The following is a 25,652-nucleotide window of genomic DNA, read 5'->3' on the forward strand; positions in this document are numbered from 1 at the left end:
CTTATATAAATACCCACTGCTATGAATCCACTTTATTGCACTCCTCTGTCTAGTTTCCAGAGTAAACTTTATCTTTTTTCCACAGAATAGCTGATGGTGGATGCAAACTGCTAGCCTTTTGATTAGCAGTCCAACACTCTCCCATCTATACCACTGTTGTTTGTTGTTGTATACCATTGAGTTGAAACTGACCCATAGCTCGCCCTCTGGTGAGTTTTCAGTGGCAATTAATTGCATGGTAGGCAATCGCCCGTCCTTCTTCCATGGAGCATCTGGTGGATTATAACCATGTCCCTCTGAGACTGTATCTCAGCTTCTTGCCACTGGGAGACTAGTGCTGCTTATTAAAACACTTTTGTTGTTGTTATTACGTGCTGTCGAGTCACCTGTGACTCATTAGCGACCCTATGTACAACAGCCCTAAACTCTGCTCTGTCCTGTGCCAATCTCACTGTCTCCGACACACCTACCGTGATTACCCCAGTCACTGAATCAATCCACCTCATAGACGGTTTTCCTCTCCTACGCTCTTCCTCCACTCTCCCAAGCATGACGTACTTCTCATGACTGGTCCCTCCTTGCAACATGTCCAAAGTATGTCAGACAAAGCTTCAAAATCCTTGCCTCCAAGGAGCAGCCTGGCTTTACCCCTCTCAAGGATCAACCTGTTAGTTATCTTGGCAGTCAATGGTATATGCAATATTCTTCTCCAAAACCACAGCTCAAAGGTATCAGTTCTTCTTCTATCTTCCCTAGTCATTGTCCAGCTCTCTGACATATAGCTAGTGGTTGCAAAGACCATGGCCTGTATCAGATGCACCTTAGTCTCCAGAGTGACACCATTGCTCTTCAGTACTTTGCAGAGGTCCATAACAGCAGACTTTCCTATCGCAATAATTCTTTAAATTTCTTTTCATTTCCTGGCTGTTGATATCAAGAGTGTTGACTGTGGAGCCAAGCAAAGTAAAACTGTGAACAATCTCAGTCTCTTCATCATCCATCCTGATGCTGTCAGTTGGCCCAGTGGTGAGACTCTTTGTCTTCTTGATATTGAGCCTCAATCCATATTGAAGGCTGCAGTCCTTGACCTTCTGCACCAAGTGCTTCAGGTCCTCCTCAGTTTTTCTCAGTTTTCAGCAAGCAGGGTTGTATCATCTGTATAATACAGATTGTTGATGAGTCTTCCACCAATCCCGATGCCACACTTCTCCTCATACAGCCCCACCTCCGAGATAATCTGTTCTGTATATAGGTTGATAAGGTACGGATATAGGTCATACCCCTAATGTACACCCTTCCAAACTTTGAACTATACAGTGTTTCATTGCTCTGTTCTGACTACTACTTCCTGGTCCAAATAATAGGTTTCGCCTTAACACAATCAAGTGTTCTGAGATTCCCATTCTCAGAGTCAGCTACAGTTTTTTGTGATCCACTCAGTCTAACATCTTTGCATAATCAATGAAACACAGATAGACTTTCCTCTGGTACTCCCTGCTTTCAGCCAAGATCCATCTAACATCAGCTACAATATCCCTAGTACCATGACCCCTTCTAAACCCAGTCTGCACTTCTGGCAGTTATCTGTTGATGTGCTGTTCCAGTCGTTTGTGGAAAATCTTCAGCAGAGTATTACTTGTATGTGAGATCATGATATTGTTCATTAATTTTCACCCTTGTTGGATCACCTTTCTTTGGAATGGTAACAAATATAGTTCTCTTCCAGTCAGTTGGCCAAGTGGTTGTTTTCCAGATTTCTTGACACAACTTTGTGAACACATCTAGGGCAGCATCTGTTAGTTGAAATACATCAATAGGTATACCATCAATTCCTGGGCCTTATTTTTTGCCAATTCCTTCAAAGCAGCTTGAACTTCTTTCTTCATCACTTGTTGGCACTTGTAGGCTCTTGATCATATGTTGTTTCATGAAATTCTTCTGTGTTTGCCAATTCCTTTCAGTACAGTGACTCTGGATACTCTTTGCATCTTCTTTTAATACTTCCTGGATCATTTAATATTCTGCCCAAAACATTCTTAAGTACAGCAAATCGAAGTTTGAATTTGTTCTTTAGTTCCTTGAGTGTAAGAAATACTGAATGAATTTGGCCCTTTTGATTTTCTGACTCCAACTTCTTGCACATTTCATTGTAATATTTTACTTTGTCTTCCTGTATTGCCTTTTGAAATCTTCTGTTCAGCTCTTTAATAAATTAAATTCTTCCCTGTTCTTTGGCTTCTCCACGCTCTAGTGCAATATTCAGAGTTTCTTCTGACATCTATTTTTATCTCTTCTTCCTCCTCTGTCTTTGTAATGACCGTTTGTACTCTTCCTGGTTGATACTCTTGATATCCACCCACAACTCCTCTGGTCTTCGCTCATTAGTGTTCAAGGCCTCAAACCTGTTCCTGAGATGGTTCTGAAATTCAAGTGGGATAGACTCAAACTTATATTTTGTTTCCTGTGGATTTGATTTAATTTTCCTTAGCTTCAGCTTGAACTTGTATATGAGTGGCCTGTTCTATGATCAGCACCTGGCCTCGTTTTCACAACTATTTGTTAAGTGCCACTGAGTCTGTTATGATTAATAGCGACCCTGTGAACCATGGGCTTGACCTCTGTCCTGATCATCTCTGTCATACCTGAGCCCACCATTACTATCACTGTGTTAATCTGTTTTGTTGAGGTTCTTCCCCTCCCTTGCTGACCCTTCACCTTTCCAAGCATGATAGCCTTTTCCAAGGTCTGGTCCTTCCTAACAACATTCCCAAAGTATATCAGATGGAGTTTCACTATCCTTGCCTCCGCAGAGAAGCTTTTCCAAGACATTACTTGTTTGTCCTGTTGGCAGTCCATGGGGTATTCCGTACTTTTCTCCAACACTCCAACTCTCATCAGTTCTTCTGTCATCCTTATTCAGTATCCAACCTTCAGCTGCAGAGCAAGTGGTTGAGAAAATTATGACTTCGATCAGGTGCATCTTAGTCTTCATACTAAGTTTCTTCTAATCACAAGTCTTTTTAATTATGTGACTACTGTGGAATGCTGCTAGAATTTTCATTTTCACTCAGCAACATTGGAAGATCTTTCTGCCATGAAAACAGTAAGTCTCTCTCTTTCTCAAACACACACCCATACACCCCCCCCCTTTTTTTTCTGACTTCTTAATTTTTGACTTTGCCCCAATGTTATACAATAAGATTTGCCTCTTCTGACATTTTTTTGTTTCATGCCAACATTTTTTTCCTTAGAATTGATCCATGTTTATGTTTCCAGCATTGTCCTTTACTGTTAGTCAACCTGTTGCACTGGTCCTGGTAAATAAACTATTGAGAGGGAGAGAAGAGGCTTCCCAAAGCAAAGTCCCACAATGACTACGATTTGAACGGAATGAAAATCACTAAAGATTGCACTAAAGATGAACTTGCTATCAAATTGGCATTGGATTCCGTGGCCTTAGTGTAAATATTATTTCTTTGCTGGAACTTTTCCCTGCTTCATCATCATAATAGATGGGTTATAGACCTTGATACTCGTTGATGTGAGGTGGGTTTTTTTCCCCCCCTCCTAGAATAGAGGCTAGTAAAGCCATATCCTTCTGGTGAACAAAGGAGAAAACACATGCAGGACTTTATTGTTTGCTTTCAGTCTATTAAACTTTTAAAGATGGCCTGCTTTCTGTTTTCCATTTATATATCTGCTTATCCATATACCTTCAGATCAATAAAAGACTGGATATTAAAAGTATTTGTAGTAGCCAACAGCTGGAATCATGCCAGGCTTCTTTACATTTTCAATTCTCCACCTTTCCTTTTGACTCAGCAGGCAAGTTTGACTATGATAAGGGTATTGCTATTTTAAAAAGCAACTCTTGACTCGCAGACTCCGGAACGCATTTCCACCCTGTGAAGTAACACAGGCACCTGCTTTCTTATTGATGAAACAGACAAATCATACATGTTAGAAACAGTTTTAATCATTTGGCAGCTGAACACCTCCCTCCTCAGAAGATTTTTAATCCAAACTCTCGTGTCCTACCTAGTGTCCTGGTTTTGTTTTTCCAAATTAGGTAGGTGGTGACAATCTAACCTTCTCAGGCATGGGGCAAGAAGTTGTTTAGCTGACTGAGACCCTGTAGAAGTGAGTGCTGGTCAGGCTGCCTCTAACTAAGGAGTGAGATTGTTTCAGAACCTCAGTGTTCTGAGAAAACCTTTAGCTTCTTAAGATTTATGCTTTTAGGCTGTGTGCTGTTTATGACTAGAAAGTTTCTCTTCTAATCCAGTTCTGACTTAGGGTGACATGTCATAGTACTTGCCTTAAGGTTCTGGCTATTTAAAACTCTCAGTATCCAGTGGATGTTTAATATGATTTATTCATCAACACTAGCGAGGAAAGATTTATGCAGCTCCAAAATGATCTCTGCATGTTTCTAAGGGCTTCATCAGCAGCTGGCGGTGGGGTGGGGTGAAGCAAGTATATCAGGTAGCCTTAAGATCTTTTTTTGGCACAGGAACAACCACCATGGGAAATACCATATTTGGTTGTTAACACTAATTAAATTTCTGATTATTTACCAAAAGAAACTACTTACTCCTAATCTGAGACATTTGATTCAAAATAATGCTTTTAACCCTTGTCTATTTACATTTTTAAAAGAGTTGTTAAAAAGATGTTGAAGAAGCTATGAGTGACTCCTTTGCTTATGCCAGTTATTCTGTGTTTCTAGCATGAGAATGGGATCTGAACACATTCGGTTTTGAGTGATGTTTAAAGTAGGAGTCATCTTTGCAACTGTAGATCTCAAAGATAGTGAGTCAATAAGAGAGAAAGTGAGAGGGTGTAAGTGGGCATGTGCCCTAGTACAGTTGATGTTTCTTTAGTGGTGAAAGTATAAAACTTTTGCGCTAAACCACATTGTTGTTTCAAACTGAAAAGTAAAGATAAAAGCGTGAGAGAAAGAGAGAGCACTTCCTGGATGAGTCTGCCTTTTTTTGTAGAGTGTATTAAGACAGATTTATTTGTCGTTGTGTACCGATGAGTCTGAACCGACTTATAGCTGACCCTCCAGCAGGATTTCAGAGGCAGTTAGTTAATCGCGTGGGAGGAGATTGTCCATCCTCTTGCAGAGCATCTAGTGGCCTCAAACAGTGTGCCTTTGGGATTGCAGCTCAGCTTCTTGCCACTAGACTAGCTATTTTATAAAAAAAAATCCTTTTTCAATGAGGCTGATAGGAGTAGTGACAAAATCTGCCAAGTAGTTTGGTAGGAACGGAGTGGGTGGTATATATGATTTTTTTAAACTATGTGTGTGTGTGTGTGTGTGTGTCTGTCATATTTCCAATATCAGCAGAAAATCTATCATGAATTGTTTAGTTTGAATTTTTTTTCTATTAGTGCTCTTAATACACTATCTTATTATTTCTGGTCCTTTCTATCTTTGGACTCTCTCTGTGGCATCTGGCAAACAATAGATAGATAGATAGATAGATAGATAGATAGATAGATAGATAAGCAGATGGAAAATTTCCTGCTTGGGTCCACAATCAACAGCTTGGTACCAGGAGTCAGGAGATCAGGAGACATTGAAAATGTCTGCTGTCAGGAATCTCTCCAAACTATTGAGGACCAATGATGTCTATTTGAAGACTTTGTTGTTCCTGATTAAGGCCATGAACTTTTCAGTCATTTGTTACATATCTGAGAGCTTTTGAGCTATGTATGATATTGGAGAAGAGAACTGAATATTCCATGGATTGCAAAAAGGAACCAACATATATGTCTTGGAGAAAGTACAGCCAAAATGTGAAGAGTTTATTGTTCAACATGGCTTCTCTAGCCATTAAATTAACTGCCACATGGACAGACATGTGAATGGAGTATGCTGGTCTGTTCCCAAAGGGATTAGCTAGTCTTACACTTCAGTTGAGCACATTCGCAGCAGAAATTGAGAATCCCTCCACCAGTAAAGAAGAAGTAGAAAATGCAGAGTACAAATCTTTCAGGGCCAGGGATTCTTGCACCTATCTGACTTACAGCAGAGCAGCAGCAGTAGCTACAGATGAGAACTAGAGACCCAGTGTGAGACTTGGCTGACCTTGGCTTTGCTACCCAACAGAATCAGAGCTAGGAGCCTTCATCCAAGCTTGCTAGAGTACTGGGGTGAGAGGGTCAAGTGACGGGTAGGGGAAAGAGATACACTACTTGGCAGAACTAAGAGTTCTTCATAACATTGGCCTAAAGCCAAAAGGCTACAGGTTGAAGGACGTGTGAGCACACTACAGCAACTGTTCTAATTGAGAAACTATGTTTTGTTAACTTCTCTAATAAACTCCGTAATTGTGAGCATGGCTTCACATGTGGTCTGTGAGCTATTGTGAAGGATCTTGGACCCAGTTGATAAGTAGGGTTGGTGTTGGGAACGTGGAAGAATTGTCTAACCTCATGGGAATTGGTTTTGTGCTGTGGATAACAATGATTTAGGCATTTCTCCATGTGGAGTCAGTAAAGGTCAGATCTGGCCATTCTCATATTCCATTGCTCCTTTTATAGTGCTTCTTGGAGGAAAAGATGACAAAGCTTCATCTCAAATACTTTGGATATGTTGCTAGGAAAGGCTATTCCTAGCAGAGGGATATTGTACTTGGCAAGGTAGAGGGTGGGTGGAAGAGAGGAAGACCCTCAGCTTAGATAGACTGACATAATGACTGCTGCAGTGGGCTCAAGTGTGTCAGAATGATGAGACTGGCCCAGGATTGGACTGGGTTCAGATAAGTTGTTCATAAGATCACTTTGAGTCATACTTTTGAAGTTTAGAATTGAAATTCTATATATAATAAAATTATATGAGAATTTTTAGTTCTTTTACTTGCATTCCTATCACTAAACTTTATATATCTATATATTATAGAATTGTCATTGCTGGTGTGTGTCATTTGAGTTGCCTGTGACTCACAGCAACTGTGTACACTAGCTCTGAAAACTGCCATATCCTAAGCCAATCTCATCTCTCCAATAGACCTAATCCCATTTCTCCAGTCACTGAGTCAATTGATCTCATCCAGAGTCGTCTTCTCCTGTGCTGTCCCTACACTGTTCCAAGCATGATGTCTCTCTCCAAGGACTGGTCTCTCCTGGCCATATGCTCAAAATATGCAAGACAGAGCCTCAAAATCCTTGCCTCCAGGGAGCAGTCAGGTTTCATCCTCTCCAGAACAGACTTGTTTGTTCTCTTGGCATTTCACAGAATATTCAGCACACTTCTCCTGCACCACATCTCAAAGGCATTGATCCTTCTTCGATCATCCATAGTTATTGTCCAGCTCTCAGATGCATAACAAGTAATTGTGGAGACTATAGCCTGGATCAGGTGCACCTGAGTCTCCAGACTGACAGCATTCCTCTTTAGGCTCTAGAGAAGTCCCTGCCAGCATACTTTGCCAGTGCAATTTGTCTTTTGATTTTCTGACTGCTGGTGCCAAAAGTGCTGATTGAGGAACCAAGCAAACTGAAGTGATCAACAACCCCAATTTCTTCTCCATCCATCATGAAGCTGCTGATCAACCCAGTAGTGAGGATCTTTGCTTTATTGATGTTGAGCTTCAATCCATAGAAGACTACAATCTATGACCTTCTGCAGCAAATGCCTCATGTCGTCAATTTCAGCAAGTCAGGTTGTGTCATCTGCGTAAGGTAGGCTGTTGATGAGTATTTCTCCAACCCTGATGCCACATTCCTTCCTTCTCATAGAGTTAGGCCTCCCAACTGATCTGTTCTGCATATAGATTGAAAAGGTGTGGAGATAAGATGCATCCTTGATGCACACCTTTCCTGATTTTGAGCTGTGCAGTGTTTTCTTGCTCTGTTCTAATGTATATGTTCTGCATGAGCATAAGTGTTCTGGGATCCCCATTCTTCTCAACGTTAACCACAATTTGTTGTGGTCTATACAGTCAAATGCCTTTGCATAGTCAATAAAACACTAGACAGACATTCCTCTGCATTCAAGAAAGATACATCTAATGTCGGCTATGATGTCCCTAGTGCCACAGCCTTTTTAGAATGCGAATAAATTCAGATCTCTTCCAGTCACTTGGCCAGCAGTTGTCCTCCAGATTTCTTGGCATAACCTGATGAGCTTGTCCATGGCAGCATCTGTTTGCTGAAATATGTCTGTATACTCTATTATAGTATACACAGTTTTATAATTACATATAAACTTATATTAAGTTTGTTAAATGAATGTCCAGGAATACTTTATCCAAAAATCATATGGTTTGCCAAACATAGGATATTTCTGCTTAAAAGAAGGTTAAGCCTATGATATCAGGTTCTAAGTTGGAAAGCAGTTCTTAGAGAACTAGAAAATGTCCTGTGGCTATAAGTATTTTATACACACACACACATACTTTTTTTTTCTTAAACAAAGGATGTATTTTAGCATTAAGTTATATAACAGAGCTGGTAACTTCACATTAGGGACAACCGGCTCAACTTCCCATCCCAAATAAGAACACCCCTCATAGTTTTATCCCTACTTTGGTCTTTCTTGATTTTACTATTTTACCTCTCTTTTTTTCTTTCTTTTAATAGAAAGTAATTAAATGTGAGGACCTTTGTGAATAACCAGGCATAGAGCCTGGAACCTAATGAATCTTTACTTCCTGACCTTTTCCCTTCTTTAAAAAACAATTCTAACCCATTTCTTGTCAATCCACTTGGTGCTTAGAAATTAAATACTGAATTATATGGAAAAGAATATTAGCAAGATTGAAAGTGAGTCAGAATCCCAACTGCTCTAATCAAAGAGTTATCCGGACTCCAGCATTAGTGACCTTGAGGATGAGTACAGTCTTGATTAGTATGTGAAGATCTTCATCAATTATGTTTTTCTTAGCCTGATTGGTAGCAAATATTGTAACCAAAATTAAACCCAAATGATAAGGTGTTCATTGTGCCTGTGAATGATACAATTTAACATACACTTTGGAAATTCCAATATCCTCTGTTTCCATAAAGAAATAACTATGCAGGGTTAAATGTTTCCTGGTACCTTGTCCAGGAAACAATGTTGGATACTCTGATTTAATTGTAAGGAGCCCTAGCAGCACAGTGGTTAAGCGCATGACTACCAACTAAAATGTTGTTGGTTTGAACTAACCAAGCATTCGACAGGAGAAGACATGATGACAGACTAATACTGTGAATATTTACGGGCTCAGGAAGCTGATGGGAGAGGTCTGCTCTGTCCTGCAGCGTCACTGTGAGTCTTAATCCATGCGAGAGTACACAACAAGAGGGATAGTTTCCATAAAATCAAATACAGGAGCGGGAAATAAACAACAGTTAATGAAATTATATGAGAAAGATTTTATTGTCTACCTTTGTGCCAATCTTCAAGATTATTTTTAGGGTATAGTTCTCATTGGTTCAAAAGGAAATCTAAGTCATAATAGCTTATAGATTCTTCTTATATTCATTCATATTAGCACGTGGCTGCCATTGTAGGCAAGGTAGTTCTATAAACCAGGGTGCAAAAGTAGAAATTATTTAGGTGATATTAAATATAAACCTTAAAACTGTATTACTTCCAAGAAACATGTTCCTAAAATAAAGAGATCTAACAGACCAAAGAACCAACCTCCTGTAAAGTAAATTTTTGTTGCACATAAACTATTTTCCATTGACTTCCATCTTGTAGATAGAAATTCAATTGTGAGAGGGGAGGGGTTGGCCCCAAATAGATTAAGGTCACATAAATATTTTAAATTACGTACTTAAAACAGATAATTTTTTATATAAAACATTGGCAATGAGATTTTAAAATATTAATACTAATGTGTTAAGTAATCAATAAATGACAAAATAAACTGAAGCTATAATTTGGTTCAGGAAAAAAAATGGTGTTACTGTCACATCATTTAAAACACACACACACACACACACACACACACACACACACACATATGAGAGAGAGAGAGGGAGTGAGGAAGAGAGGGAGAGAGATGGGAAGAGGGGGAGGCGGGTGAAAGAATGAACACGCATGCTCTGGTGGCCTAGTGGCCTGCAATCCTGAAGGCCCACAGTTCAAGACCACCAGCTGCTTTGTGGGAAAAGGATGGACAGTCTCCTCTAGTGTCATTAACTGCCTCTGAAAACCCCCTGGAGGGTCCAGCTTTGGGTTGGTTCTAACTCAAAAGATACATAACACAACAATATATAAAATACAGAGCTTTATCTTTGTATTAAAAAAAAAATTATTGCCTTCTGTTCAACAACCAAACTGAGTTTTTTCCTACATATTTAATTTGTTCTTTTCATTATCTATAACAGAGCAGGGAGACACTGTGTAGTTCAAAATCAGGAAGGGGGTCCACCAGGGATGTATTTTGTCTCCATGCCTTTTCAATTTGTATGCAGAACAGATCATTTGGGATGCTGGGCTGTACAAGGAAGAATGTGGCATCAGGATTGGTGGAAGATTCCTGCTTGCTGATACTGAGGAGGACCTGAAGCACTTGTAGCAGAGGGTCAAGGACTGCAGCCTTCAATATGGATTGAGGCTCGACATCAAGAAAACAAAGATTCTCACGACTGGGCCAATTGGCAGCATCAGTATGGATGGTGAAGAGATTGAGATTGTTCACGGTTTTAGTTTGCTTGGCTCCACAGTCAACACTCTTGGTACCAGCAGCCAGAAAATCAAGAGACAAATTGAATTGAGAAAGTCAGTGTCAGAATACTGAAGAGCAACGATCTTAGGCTGGAGACATAAGACGCACCTGATCTGGGATATAGTCTTCGCAATTGTGTGCTATGCATTAGAGAGCTGGGACAGTGATGAGGGATGGTAGAAAGAGAATTGATGCCTTTGAGCTGTGGTGCTGGAGTAGAGTGTTGAATATACCATGGACTGCTAGGAGAACAATCAGCTTTGTCCTGGACAGGTTGAAGCTGGGCTGCTCCTTGGAGTCAAGGATTCTGAGGCTTCGTGTGACATATAGGGACCAGTCCTTAAAGAGGGTCATCATGTTTGGGAGAGTGGAGGGACAGCGCAAGAGAGAAAGACCCTCGATGAGATGGATCGATTCAGTGATTGAGGTAGTGGGAGTAGGTGTGTAGGAAACAATGAAGTTGACATAGGATAGAGCAGGGCTCTTATACATAGGGTCGCTCTATGAGTCGCAAGCAACTCACAGCACATAACAACAACAACAGTACTCATTGCTGTCAGTTCACCTTCCAGCAGCCTTCCATTGGTTACTGAGGAAGGACGCTGCTGTTCTGTCTCCCTCAGAGCAAGTACCTTTCAGTTATTAGCCCGGTAGGTTATACACAACATCAGGTCTCCTTCATTATCTGGTAGCAACTTTATGATATTAAAAATATATAAATATTTCAGTAGAAAGTATTAAACTTTAAGAATTAGCTTCAATGTTTAGTAAAACTGGTAACTGGATGTTTACTTTTTAGGCTTTAGGGCTTAATACAGGGCCTAGAATATGCTAGTAGAAATATTCAGTATTTATTAAATGTTTATTACGTGCCAGTCATTATTCTTGGCTCAAGCATTAACTCAGGTAGGTGCCACCTTACAGATAGAAACCTAAAGCCCAGAGCTATGACTTATCTTGTGAGAGGTCATAGGATTAAGTACAGTGGTTGAAATTCAAAATTGAGAAGTCTAGTTCAGACCTTTCTCTCTTCATTATTCTGTTGCTATGTGGCTTATGTTAGGCAAAAACAACTATGCTGGGTTGAAAGAATAGAAGTGAGTTTACAAAAAGTCTTGCCATTTTCTTTTGGTGCTGATACGCTGAAGCTTTGCAAAAGAAAGAATGATGGCCGAAGACATATATATGTATTTATTAAAGTTAGGGAGCAGAGTGTTGGCAGAGCAGATGAGAGAACCTGCAATTTGAATGAAGCTAGGTTTTTATCAGTCCTTCAAGGCCATTCATTTATTTAATCAGCCAATATTAGTAAGCTTGAACCAGGTACTGTTTTTCAAGAACCACCCTTCAAATCAATAGAGATGAGTTACATGTGAGAGGCCAATAAAAGGAATAGGCCATAGGAAGAAGAAAAGAGAATTGATCAAAATATTTAGGTCTAAGGCAAAATCAATTTCTATTCTTTGAACTATAGTAATTGGTCAATTTCTGTGTGCACTGTTAAGTGTTTGTGTTTCTAAAAATCATTCATTTCCTCCTACTTCTAGTTTATTTGCTTATAACGTGAAGATGATAATTGAAATTGAATTTTTCTGGGAAACTAATAAAAATAATTCCGCAAATACACAGTTTTTTTAAAACATTCACGACGATAGGGTTATGGAAATTAGAGTGTATTTGTGGGTGGCTAGAGAGATGAAGTGGGAAATTATTGATATTTCTTTTTTCTCTAGAAAACAAATATACATGTAAGTCTTCCCTAGTAAGAGACATGTTAGCTCATTTTTAAACCTTATCTAATATTTGACTCTATAAATATTTAAGTTGTGATATTATATCACCGCCTGTTTAGGAGAACTTCATAGCAGTCAGTTCAGGTAATTTGTATTGTAAAATATGGTAAAACCCACTTTCTTAAGTCCTAATTTTCTAAGTTCCTTCTTGGCATGAGTGCACTGTGTACTCTTGTGTGTGTGTGTGTGTGTGTGTGTGTGTGTGTGTGTGTGTGTGTGTGTGTGTTAATGGATCTGTTCTGTCATCTTCTCTTTTGTGGAATTCGTTGAATTGCCTGACACTAAGTGATATAAATTTTTAAATATAGGCAGAGAAACTGTTATTTTTTATTTAGCTTTTACTGTGTAATGGAATTTGTGACAAGATTATTTGCTACAATGTTATTTTGTGTCTTGATTAGTGTTCTTTGTAAGGAACCCTCAGCTCTATGTACAAAAGGCTCTATATGAGCTGTGAATGGAAGGGCAAATGACCTTCATTTAAATGCAGCCAAGTAGTCATTACCAAAGTTTTAAGCAATTTGAACTGCCTAACTGGAGGTATGACAACAGCAATTGTAGATGTCTTAAAAGATAGCTGTACACATTTTGATCAGTGAATCCCCTAGTTCACTTTAGAAGAAGCAATTGTTACTAGGTCTAATATTTGCTTGAATTGAGTCCTATTAAATTGGCATTTTGGGGGCAACTTTAATCTGTTGAATATCTTGAAGCTAACAATAACGTCGTCCAATGTTGTACATCATAAGTATGTTTCTGTCTGATGTAATGGCTTGCTAACAAAAGTCATTTATCTCCCAAAAAAGAATAAATTGAGCTTAGAGATGCTGCCAGTATTGTGCTCATGACTCATACAGTGGTCACCAGCAGAGTATTAACAACATACACCTTCTCTGGGAAAGGTTAGCTCTCATTTTTTAAAGCAGTCCATTTCTCATTTTATATTCAACATGAAAGTTGACAAAATATTTAAGATATCCTTGTCAGGCAACCCACACTTCCATCAGCTCTCCTCAATCACAGCACATCTTCCAAATCACAGATTTTCAAAAATATTTGAACAACAGAATTCTTTCCCCCCAAACCAAATTAAACACAGAGCTGCAAATGACACAATAGCTAAACGAAAATGAAAGGGTAGTAGAATTAAGTCTTTATAGCATTTCCCAGAAAATATTTAATTGCATGATTTTTAAAAGGTGTTTTGTTGTTTGGGTGCAGAACTTTGCATTCCCACTGAGTCTTATTTAAAGTCAGTTTGGAATTCTTTAGAACAGAAACTATTGCTATTGAAAGCCATGAATGTAGAGGTGTTTAGTAGCTAGCCTAACAGCTTTCTCATCTAGAATTTACTTAATCTGGTTGTGTCAGTCACCCTAAACATGCTACTTTGTGTTAGAAGACTCAAGTCCTGAAGCCTTTCACTTTATTCACAGAAATGTCCTGCATGCTGTCACTGAGAAGCCAACTTCGTATTGCACACAAAACATGTATAGGCTTGGTTGTTCCATGCCTACTAGAGACAGGGAACAAATAATATAACAGCTTAGAAAATAGGGAATAATCTGAAAGAGAAACTCAAATGGAAAGAATAGTTTGGGGGAAGGAGAAACGAATGAAATCTTTGAGAGCTCAACTTGATTACAACACACTGCAGTTACTATTGATTATTAAATCAGGTTAAATAAAGGTCAATATGGACTCGTTTGGGACCCTTGGCGCTTCAGTGGACAGGAGTTGGCAAGTAGAACCCACCAGCCACCCAGGGGGGAAGGATTTACAGCCTTCCACAAGCTGGGGGGCAGTTCTACTAAGCTGGAATCATCTCAGTTGCAATAGGTTTCTTAATGGGCATATTCTATTTCACCCCCCCCCCCCGTACGTGCAACAAAGATTTTCTTCAGAAATCATTAATTTACAATCCTCTCTGTATGTTTCTTTTTTTCTCAACTTCTCTACCCTCCCCCTCTTACCCTTTTCTCTGGTTCACTCTGTGTTCTCCTTTCTCTCCTCCATTTATCTAACTTAGTTTCTCCCTTGCCCACTCTCCCTCCCTCGCCAGGCTCTCCTTGCTCTCGCTCGCTTTTTCTCTCTCTCTCTCTCAGGACTCTCCATACCCAACCTTGCATCACTGCCCCGCCTCCATTCCTTTCCTTCTCTGTCTTTCATCTTCTTTCTTCTCTCCCCCTTCTCTTTCTCTCTCCACCCCCAGTGAATAATGGGATGAGTACTGCTGGGATAGCAAATAAAATCTATCTTCAAATTCCAGCTCTTCCACCTCCTAGCCATATGCCCTTGGGCAATACTGTAGCTCAGATTCTCTTTGTCAGTGTAGTGATGAGGTTTAATAAGGTAAGTGATGAGCAAATTAAAGGGACTTAACACATGTTTTTTTCTTTCAGACTTACTTAAATTTTTGTTGTCAGGGGTTATGGCCTTGATTCTGACTCATACTGATCGTATGCAAAAAAGAATGGAACCTGTCTCCATCCAGTGCCATTCTCCTGTGCCACTGTTGCAATCCCTGAGTCACCCTATCTCGTTGAGGGCTTTCCTCTCGTTCACTGCTTCTCCACTTCTAGAGACACGATGTCCTTTTCTGAGAATGAAGCCTCGCTATTCATGCTTCTGAGGAGCATCTGGCTATGTTTCTTCCAAGACCGATTTGCTGCTTCTTTTGGAAGTCTTAATAAATTCAACATTCTTTGATAGCTCTAGAATTCAGACTTCTATCCTTCTTTGGTCTTCTTTATGAATTTTCCAACTTTCACGTGCATATGAAGCTTAGATCTGGCACACCTTCCTCTTTAGAGTGTCATCCTTGCTCTTCTAAATTCACAGCATACTGATGCTTGGCTTCCGTTTTGGTGGTCTATTGCTCCTTCAGAGAATCACTACAGAACTTAGTGATTTAAGACAGGAACCGTTTAATTGTGATTATATGGGTTGACTGAGCCCAAAGGAGCAGCTCAGGTATTGGCTGGGGCCTTAGACATGACGGGGTTATCCTTGCTGGAATGACTGTGGGTACTTAATCTCTCTGCTGCATTAGAGGAAACACTGAAAGGCCAAGCTCAACTGGGGCGCTGAGTAACTGCTCTTCACTCTCCATTAGACTCAGAGTCTCTTTCTGTTCTTCTTCCTCCTCTTCCCATGACTCTCTCCATGTGGTAGACTTCTTACATAGCAGCTCAGAAATCTCAAAAGTACAAAAAGAGAAGTCACCAGGACTTAAGTGGCACTGTTTCATTGTTTCTTCTGGTGAATTCTCCTGGAGAAAGAAAATCCTAGGATCTGATCTGACTCATGGGAGGAAACTACAAAAAGCCTTTGTAGTGTGGTTCCTTAGAGCTTGTCCTTGGGAAACTGGTAATGCTGTGCTGTAACTGTACTACTCCTGTATTGTTACAAGACTGTTTATAATTCTCTAACTCAGAAGTAAGGAAGGCTAATTATGTAGGTATTGATATGAGATGATCGCCTTTGGTCTACTTCAAAACTGTTTGTTTCAATGTTGACAGCTAGGATAACCCATTAAAAAGAAACTAATTGACTGCAACTTTTTTTTTTTAAATAATTCACTTTGACATGATCATCAATTGATCCCAAACGTACAAAAAGAGTTACAAACAGAGCTAATGGTTCTTTTAAAAGTAACTTCACTATGTTAGGTCCGTTTCATACATTGAATAAGCGACTGAGGTAAAATGAGGGAGAAAATATGTTGTAGTTAGCTCAAAACAAAGTTTTTGTGGTATGTAAATACTGGTAAATTAATTATCATTGTATTTTGGAATTGAGTTATTGATTCCCCCCCCCAATTACTCAGGTAATTAGTTTTTGATATACAAGAAACTATATATATGTGTGTGTAGATATATGATAGATGATAGATAGATAGATAGATAGATAGATAGATAGATAGATAGATAGATAGATATTAAGTCAGAATCAACTCATAGCTTACCCTACCCTCAAGTTAGTTTTCAGACAGTCAACCACACACGAAGAGATTGCTCTTCTTACCTCCACAGAGTGGCTGGTGGATTTGAATCACATACCTTTGGGTTGGCAGTACAACTTCATTCCCAGTAAGCCAGCTGAGCTCCCTTTATATTACAGAGCAGCGACTTTGTACATCCGAGATCTCTGAAAACTTGATGAACCTTTTTTCTAGACAAATGCACAACTGGTCTAAATTTTACATATAGTGTCAAGGGCTTTACATGCACAGTCAAATGCATCTATGAATCCCAGGTTAAGAAGCTCCTGTTGTAAAGGTCATTAAATCCCTAATGATGGGAAAAAAAATATGTTTCCCTTAAAGTACTATTTTATTTCCCAAGGCAGGACTCAGTTAATGGTTTAAAAAGAAAAGTGATTTTCAACCATTTAGGAAAAGCCATTGCTTGGAATTTTGTCTATTCAAGTCTCATCATCCTATTTTGAAGTGATAGAGGGATGGGAGAGCTAACAAAAACAAAAGCAGCAAACAAAAACAAAATTCAAAAGTTACCCTTTTCATTCTCTTCTGCTGCTGATGGTTCAGAACCTTCCTTAAGGTTCCTAGAAGAAGCAAGGGAATTTGGATTTCAAGACTAGGCTTGAGTTACAGCTCTGAGAGGTACTGGCTCTGACCTTCACAGTCATTTTAAGCCCTCACTAGCTGGCTGTCTTTCTGCCCCCAAATTTTGCCTTCTTTCTCCCTATATGTGTCTGTCCATATTGACTTCTTTTTAATTCTCTAACTTTGGCTTCCACATGTTTTCTCCCTCTCACTCAGACTCTCTGTGCTTCTCTGTGTTTGCTTTCAGGTTTGCTTCCATTGTGTATATCTGCATAGATAGGCAGATATGTTGTTGTTGTTATGTGCCGTTGAGTCACTTGAAATTTTTAGTAACCTCATGTACAACAGCTCAGACTTCTGCTTTATCCAGTGCCAACCTTATTGTCTGACACACCTTCCCCCATTACCCTAGTCATTGAGTCAATCCATCTCATCAAGGGTCTTCCTCTCTTGTGTCTTCCCTCTGCTCTCTCAAGCATGATGTCCTTTTCCAAGGACTGGTTCCTCCTTGTAACATGACCAAAGTATGTCAGACGAAGCTTCAGAATCCTTGACTCCAAGGAGAAGGCTGGCTTTACCCTCTCCAGGACAAACCTGTTTTTGTTCTCCTAGCAGTCCATGGTATATTCAATACTCTTCTTCAACACCACAGCTCAAAGGCATCAGTTCTCCTACTGTCTTTCCCTAGTCAATGCTCTTGGTACCAGTAGCCAAGAAATCAAAAGAAGAATTGCACTGGGAAAGTCTGCTGTCAGAGACCTCTCCAAAGTACTGAAGAGCAACAGTGTCAGTCTGGAGACTAAGGTGTGCCTGATCCAGACATGGTCTTCACAACTGCTTGCTATGCATTAGAAAGCTGGACACTGACTAGGAATGATAGGAGGTATATACATGGCATAAAAATATTTATCACTCACAGATAGCTGATGACAATCCAATAAAATGATATCAAGGCTTTTCAGCTGTTTTCTAACTTTTAAATTACTAACTTATATGAAGAGTTTTTGCCTTGTTTTATAATGTGTTACTGAATAATAATGGAGTGATGATGGGAAACACAGACTTGGAACTTTGAGCTCTAGCTTTTTTCCACCAATTTACTGTCTGGAGGCAAGGCTGAAGAGACTCAGTTTCTTTGCTTGTGGGATAAAGGGGTATACTTGATAAACTTGGGGTTTTTTCAAGGCTCATTTTTCTTAGTCTTTGTTATCTAGTGGACTGAGGAAAGTTTAGTTTTTCCTACATTTGTCATATTATTATACAGCTCCTGAGTGCCTTGATGCCAATAGAATGTATATGCCTAATTAATAGCATAGATGAACTCTCCCTGCCTCTACAACTGGTCTCATGAGGCTGTTATCTGAGAACAAGACACCCCACATTGTTTATTTTTCAGAGCCATCAAAATAACAGCTTTAAAAGGCATTTGCAAATTCCATTCCTCTGGGGCAAACTTTTCCTGATGTTTGCACATAGTTTTCATTTTGGAAGTAGAACTTCTCCATTTTACTAATCTGTCTAGTGTGCCGAATTCACCCAAAACAGAGGAGACCTTTGTTCCACTCCTTTGGAAAATTGGCTTCTGCCATTTTGTAACCTTTAGTGCTTTTATGTTGTTAAGTTGGGAGGCCTTCTGTGGTCTTATTGCTAGGTTAGTATTGTCTGGGATGCTTGTATCTGTACCAAAAGGGAACTGGGCTCCCGTAATTGTGGCAATGTTTACTTCTTCCCATCAGTGTATCTGCTCTCTCTTCTGAAGTAATCACTATAATTACACTTCTTCAGTGAGTTGTGTTCTATTGTGTCACTAGGTCTATCTGCTAAACATCACTGTGTTTTCCTTATCTGAGTGCTCTCAAATGGGGAAAGTGAGATGTGTTGGCAAGCCACCTTCAACCAAGTTAAAGTGAGATCAATGTATTGTCAACACAGATGGTGATGTTCCTATTTATCCTATCCCAATAGAAAAGTGTAAACTGTTCAAATGTTTATAATGAAAGGTTTATTAAGACAAAAGGGCAAAAAAAAGGGCACTTATATGCTAATCTTTAAAGAATAGTAATTGAGCTTAATATTTTCTCTTTATTATCACACTTCCCCTTTATTGCTATTTTGTTGAAATGTTCTATAGCCTTTTTTTTTAAGAAAAATGAAAGACGGTGGTAGTCCTGGGATTTATAATTTTAAAATTTTGTATGTACTAATATGCTTGGAAGTATGGAGGGATAGCACAGGAGAGGAAGACCATGGATGAGATGGATTAACACAGTAACTAGGGTAAATGAGGGCAGGCATGTCAAAGACAGTGAGATTGTCTCATGGCAGGGCAGGGTTCAGAATTATCATGCATAGGTCACTATGAGTCATAGACTACTCGATGGCACATAACAACAACAGCAGCAATAGTAGTGTGATTCCTGTGACTTGAAAATCAAAGTGTTAGTGGTGGCCTAGTGGCAAGAAGCTGTGCTACAATCCTGAAAGTACATAGTTCAAGGCCACTAGCTGCTCCACAGGAGAAGGATTGGCAATCTCCTCCCATGCAATTAACTGCCTCTGAAAACTTGGCTGGAGGGTCAGCTATAGGTCAGTTCTGACTCAATGTTACACAACAACAACAGCAGTTACAATGAAACTTTCATACATCTAACTTAGTATGTGCATTTAAATGAAGTTTAGAAACTTCTAAAATATTTTATAGTTTGTTGCTGTTACATGCTGCGAGTTGCTTGCAACTCATAGTGACCCTATGTACAAGAGCCCTAAACCCTGCTCGATCCTGTGCCAACCTCTTTGTCTCTGACACACCTACTCACATTACCTCAATCACTGAATTGATCCATCTCACTGAGGGTCTTCCTCTCTGTGCTGTCTCTCCACCCTCCCAAACATGATGTCCCTTTCCAAGGACTGGTCACTCCTTGCAACATGCCCAAAGTATGTCAGACAAAGCTTCAGAATCCTTGACTCCATGGAGCAGCCCGGCTCCAGGATGAACCTGTTTGTTCTCCTAGCAGTCCATGGTATATTCAACACTCTTCTCCAGCACGATAGCTCAAAAGCATCAATTCTCTTTCTGTCATCCCTAGTCACTGTCCAACTCTCTGATGCATAGCACACAATTACAAAGACTATGGCCAGGATTGGGCACCCCTTAATTGCCAGCCTGATGTCATTGCTCTTCAGTACTCTGGAGAGATCCCTGACAGCTGACTTCCCAGTGCAATTTATCTCTTGATTCCCTGTCTACTGGTACCAAGAGTGTTGACTATGGAACCAAGCAAACTAAAACTGTTAACAAACTCAATCTCTTCACCATCCATAATGATGCTGCCAACTGGTGCAGTGACGAGAATCTTTGTTCTTTTGATCTCTATTATTAGAACGTAATGGCATGCCACAGATGGCTTAAAACTTAACCCACATTCTAGCACTTGAGTAATTTAATAGGAAGTGTGTACAATAGAAAGAGCAATGTCTTGATATTATAGTATAAAATAGTATAACTAACTATGATATAGTTGATAGTGAGTTCTGGTTGACTAAATGGGTAAGAACTTGCACTGCCAACCCAAAGGTAAGTGATTCAAATCCACCAGCTTTCCCTTTGGAGAAATATGGGCAGACTCCTTCTATGCAATTTATAGCCTCTGAAAGCATACTGGAGAGTCAGCTAAGAGGATGTCCCAAGTTGAAAGAATTGAAAGACAACTACAGTGATATAGTTGAAGATTGTTGAGCAGGTTCATTCATTCAACTCTTAATACTTCTGATTTGACACAACAGTAAAATATCATTAAAAAGGAAACACAACTTTGCATACACCAAAAGCTATTGTTGTTGATTTCCGTGTAGTCAAGCACGAGTCATAGTAACCCTATGAACAAAAGGCCTGAAGCCTTTCTATAACTATCATCATTTATCAAAGTTCATAGAGTTTACAGAGGCATGTTGTTTAGGAAGGGGATACCACTCCTCCTCCTAACCCAAAACTATAAATGCTAAATTACATACTTACTTTTCATTATCTTGTGAACACAAGTCATGAAAACTATTCATTTCTATTCCTTAGTTTACACTAGAAATTCTAATGAAATTATAGTAGTGATGCTAAGTGTCCTGGATTTATTAGTAACTTATTCTGACAGATAGAAGTAAAGCAGAAATTTGCTTGGTCACCTTGTATTTACCGGAAACATTTATTCCCCAACTTACAGAAATTGGTGAATGTTTGACCTGAATATATACCTTCCTTTTAGTAATTGTAGAATATCAGGGCCATATCCCATGTGCCTTTAAACATATATAAGTTTTAATTCCTATCCAGTCAGTGTTCTAATTTGAACAAGTTTAGCTGAACTAGATCTTAATCCTTTATCTGTAGTATTTTAACTGATCCTTCTGAGTGTTCACTTGCCATCAGAGCCACCAAGTCTGAAATTCTGCTTGTAAGAGAAGGTTATTCGTTACTCACCAAATAAACCTTTTCCGAAAATAAACTACAACTTTAGGCAGATATTACAATTCCTTAAAGTGTTCCTTTCCTTTTTGAAACAACACTTAAAACTGTAAAATCTCTATTAAATACTAAATATACTACCATATTTGTATTAAATGCCTAATAAACCACACTTATAGCAGTTTATAAGGGAAAGGGGGAGGGACGGCAAAGGAGGGGAAGACCCTCAACCAGGTGTATTGATACATTGACTGCTGACATTGGCTCTTGTGTGTCAACAAGTGTGAGAATGGTGCAGGAAAGAGCAGGGTTTATATCTTTTGTTCATAAGATAACTATGAGAGTTGTGCTTCACTCAACAGCACCAAAAAACAATAATGATTTACAGTAGCAAAGAATATAGACCCAGGAATTGATGGACTGTCAGTTGACACATTTCAACCAACATGCATCTCTGAAAGTCTATGCCTAACTGGAAAACAAATCATTATTTATTCCCATTTCCTAAAAAGGTGATTTAACAAAATATAGATATTACCAAACAATGTAATTAATATCACATGCAAGTAAAATCTTGCTGAAGATTCTTTTTAAAGGGCTGGAACAATATATCAACAGGGAACTGCCAGGAATTCAAGCTGGTTTTAGAAGAGGCTGTGTTATGAAGGATATTATTGCTGGTATCAGATGGACCTTGACTGAAAGCTGTGAATACCAGAAAAATACCAGAAAGTTGTGTTTTGTTGACTTTGTGCAGCATAACAAAATTGCAGGCAACACTGAGAAGAATGGGAAACTCAGAACTCTTAATTGTGTTTGTACCAAACCTGTTAACTAGATGAAGAAGCTGTTGTCTGAACAAAACAAGAGAACTACATGTTGTAACATCAAGAAGTATGTTTAGATTGTGTCCTTTTCTCATACTTATTCAATCTGTATGCTTAACAAATCACTTGAGAAGCTGGACTATGGGAAGAGGAATGTGGCATCATGATTGGAAGAGGACTCCTGAGCTATGCAGATTACACAGCCTGGTTTACTGAAAGTGAAAAGGACTTGAAACATTTGAGAAGATTAAAGACAACAGCCTTCAATGTAGATTACATCTCCACAACTAGAAAATAGAAATCCACACCACAGGAACAGTAGGCAACATCACAAGGTTGTTATTGTTGTTGATTGTCGTCGAGTTGAGCATGACTCATAGCGACCCTATGAACAAAAGCCCTGAAACCTTTCTATAACTTTCAACATTTATCAAAGTTCCTAGAGTTTCCAGAGGCATGTTTTTTTAGGACGTGGATGCGATCACAATAGATGGGGAAACTATCACAGTTGTCAATAGCTTCATTTTACTTGGATCCACCATTGACACTATGGTAACAGCAGCCAAACTTTTTTTTTAAAAAAAATGTGTTGCACTGGGAAACTGTGCAGTACAGGATCTTTCTAAAGTGCTGAAGAGCAAGGATGTCAGTTTAAAAGCTAAGGTGTTTGTTGCAAGGCATGAGGTTCTTGTGTCTGTTGGGTTTTTTGTTTTGGGGTTTTTCCCCCTCCAATTGCTTCCTGTGCAATGAAGAATGAATAAGAATGATGCAAGAAAAATTGATTCCTTTTAACTGTGGTGTTTGAGAAAATACTGAATGTCATAAAATGCCAGAGAAAAACCCAAATTTGTCTTGAGAGAAGAGCAACTAGGGTGTTCCTTAAAGGCAAAGATGGTGAAACTTTGTATCACATACTTCCAGTATGTTGTCAAGAGTGACCTTATGTGGAAGAAGACATTCTACTGGGAGAGATGGAGGGTGAGAGAAAGAGAGAGATGGAGGGTTAGAGAAAGAGAAGAAGACTCTCAGCAAGATTGATTGACACAATGACTGTCACCCTTGATCCAAGCATACTCAAGATGATGAGAATGGCACAGGAGAGGGCTTGGTTCCTGTCCATTGTTAATACGGTCTCTGTCAGTCTAATTGGTCTCAGTAGCACCTAATTCCAGTCATATTTGCATGACTGCAAACCAGTGTACTTATGGATATTCTCCTTTTAATAATGGTCAGCTTTTTCCTATAAATACTTGTGAAGTCTCTCAAAAAAGATTATATTCCTAGTCTCTCATAATTTTTCTATCCAGCAAGAAGGTAGCAAATGTGGAGGAGATGAATACATTTATCTTTAAAAGATTTAAAAATAAACTCTCTTCTTAAAAACAAAATTACATGTCATAAAGTTTTGGTTATCTAGAGATAAGAGTAGTAACGAGAGCTTATTAATCAAATACTGATTTTTTTTTTAAATTTAATTTAGTGTCGTGTAAAGTTGACATTCAGCTTCTACATTTGTTGTACTCTGTGTGGTGATTAGTGTAATCATAATACCTTTACCTTCCTATGTAATTATTATTTTAAGTCTTTTGTCTAACTTTGATGTGTTCTAAGATGTTTATTTTTTAGCATGTTTACTCACAACTTAAATTATTTGAAGTACACTCATCAGAAAGATGAGTTAAGAAACATTTGTTTCCATACATGTTTTAGTAGTTATCTCCTATTTTTATAATGTTGTTATGCAGTATTTGTCCTTATAGTACTGAGTTAGTTCACTCAGCATAATGCTATCCAGTCTCTTCCAAATTATGTAGTATTTTCTAAATTGTTGCTCCTGAATGCTACATAGTATTTCATTGTGTGAATGCATTTTGTGATTGAACTTATGGAAACCCAAGGGAGGAAGGGGTGGGAGCTAAGGGATGAAGATAGGTAGGGGTGAAACCACAGGGTGGCAGTTGAAGGGAAGGAAATGCGAAGGATCCAGGTGAAAAGACAGGGTAATAATAGGCAAGGTTCAATTGGGATCAATTTTATAAAACATAATACATGAGAATGATAGTATGAAATACAATATGAATGAGGAATAGTGTGAAACACAATGTGTACAAACTTTGTACACAAATTAAAAAATACACTAGAAAAAAAAGAAACATAATAAAATTCACTAGGGGAAAAAAAGGAAGTTTGTAGTAACAAGCTCCATTTTCTTCTATGTCCAACCAAACTTTACCATGAGACCCACATGTTCATATAACTAAGTGCATTTCCCAGGGAAAGGAAATTTTTCTGAGAGCAGGGACATGCTAAGTTCTTGGGAAGTGAAAATAAGAGAGTGAGTTCAGCATTTCAGTACCAGAAATCGAAAGTGCCCTCTGCTTCACGTGGCCTAGTTGATTGCTGATTCCAGAAACTTGATTATGCCTAGTTTCAACATGGCTTGATTAAATCTGGTACCGATGTGGCTGTAGAACTCTTCCTAGGAACCATGACCTGATTCTCTTCTCTCCATCTAAGTTTCTACATTATTTCCAGCAACTTCACTTTGCTTGGTATTTCTTGGTGCCATGCCTTGGTACTTTTCCTATTGTCAACTTATTTTCTGTTGCATGTAACAGCCTTATATACATAATAGAGAGTGTTTTCCCCACCCTTCTCAGATACAGTTTTCTTAGTTGTTAATATGTTTTGGGGCCCTTCTTGCATCAGAAATTGACGTTAAACTTCCTACCACTAGCATGCCACACTCCTATGCTCCATACACATGCCCATCTCTTTCCATACCTGCATGGAAGTTTCTGCATGTATTATTCCACCAGTTTGGAAACCCTTTCTTCATGCTACAAGATTCCAGTTTATTTATTCATCTACTATAGATAATGAGGATTTTATCATGGATGTTTAGTATGATGTTGTTGTTAGGCGAAATTGAGTTGGGTCAGATCATATGATTCAGTATGTTAGATATGAATTACATTTCAACGTAAAGAAAAAAAATTCTCACACTGGACTATTAAGCAATAAAAGAAATTTTAAAATACTGGAGTTTTCAAAGATCCTTTTACTTAGTTCCATAATCTAAACCCATAGAGGCAACAATAAAGACATCAGAGGATGTAATTAAACTGGCAAATCTTATGCAAAATAATCACTTAGATTATTGAGAAAGCAAACAAAAAACACCAAAGAAGTCTTTTGAAATCTAAGGCACATGTGACTCAAACGATGATATTTTCTGTTATTTCATCTGCTTGCAAAAGCTGGACAATGAATCAGGAAGATTAAAAAAACAAAAAGCCTGATTCTAAGTAGACCGTTGGTAGCAAATATTGAAGA

This window comes from Elephantulus edwardii, unplaced genomic scaffold (genome assembly GCF_000299155.1).
Source record: "Elephantulus edwardii isolate Elephantulus edwardi_28Jun2011 unplaced genomic scaffold, EleEdw1.0 scaffold00003, whole genome shotgun sequence".
NCBI lineage: Eukaryota > Metazoa > Chordata > Mammalia > Macroscelidea > Macroscelididae > Elephantulus > Elephantulus edwardii.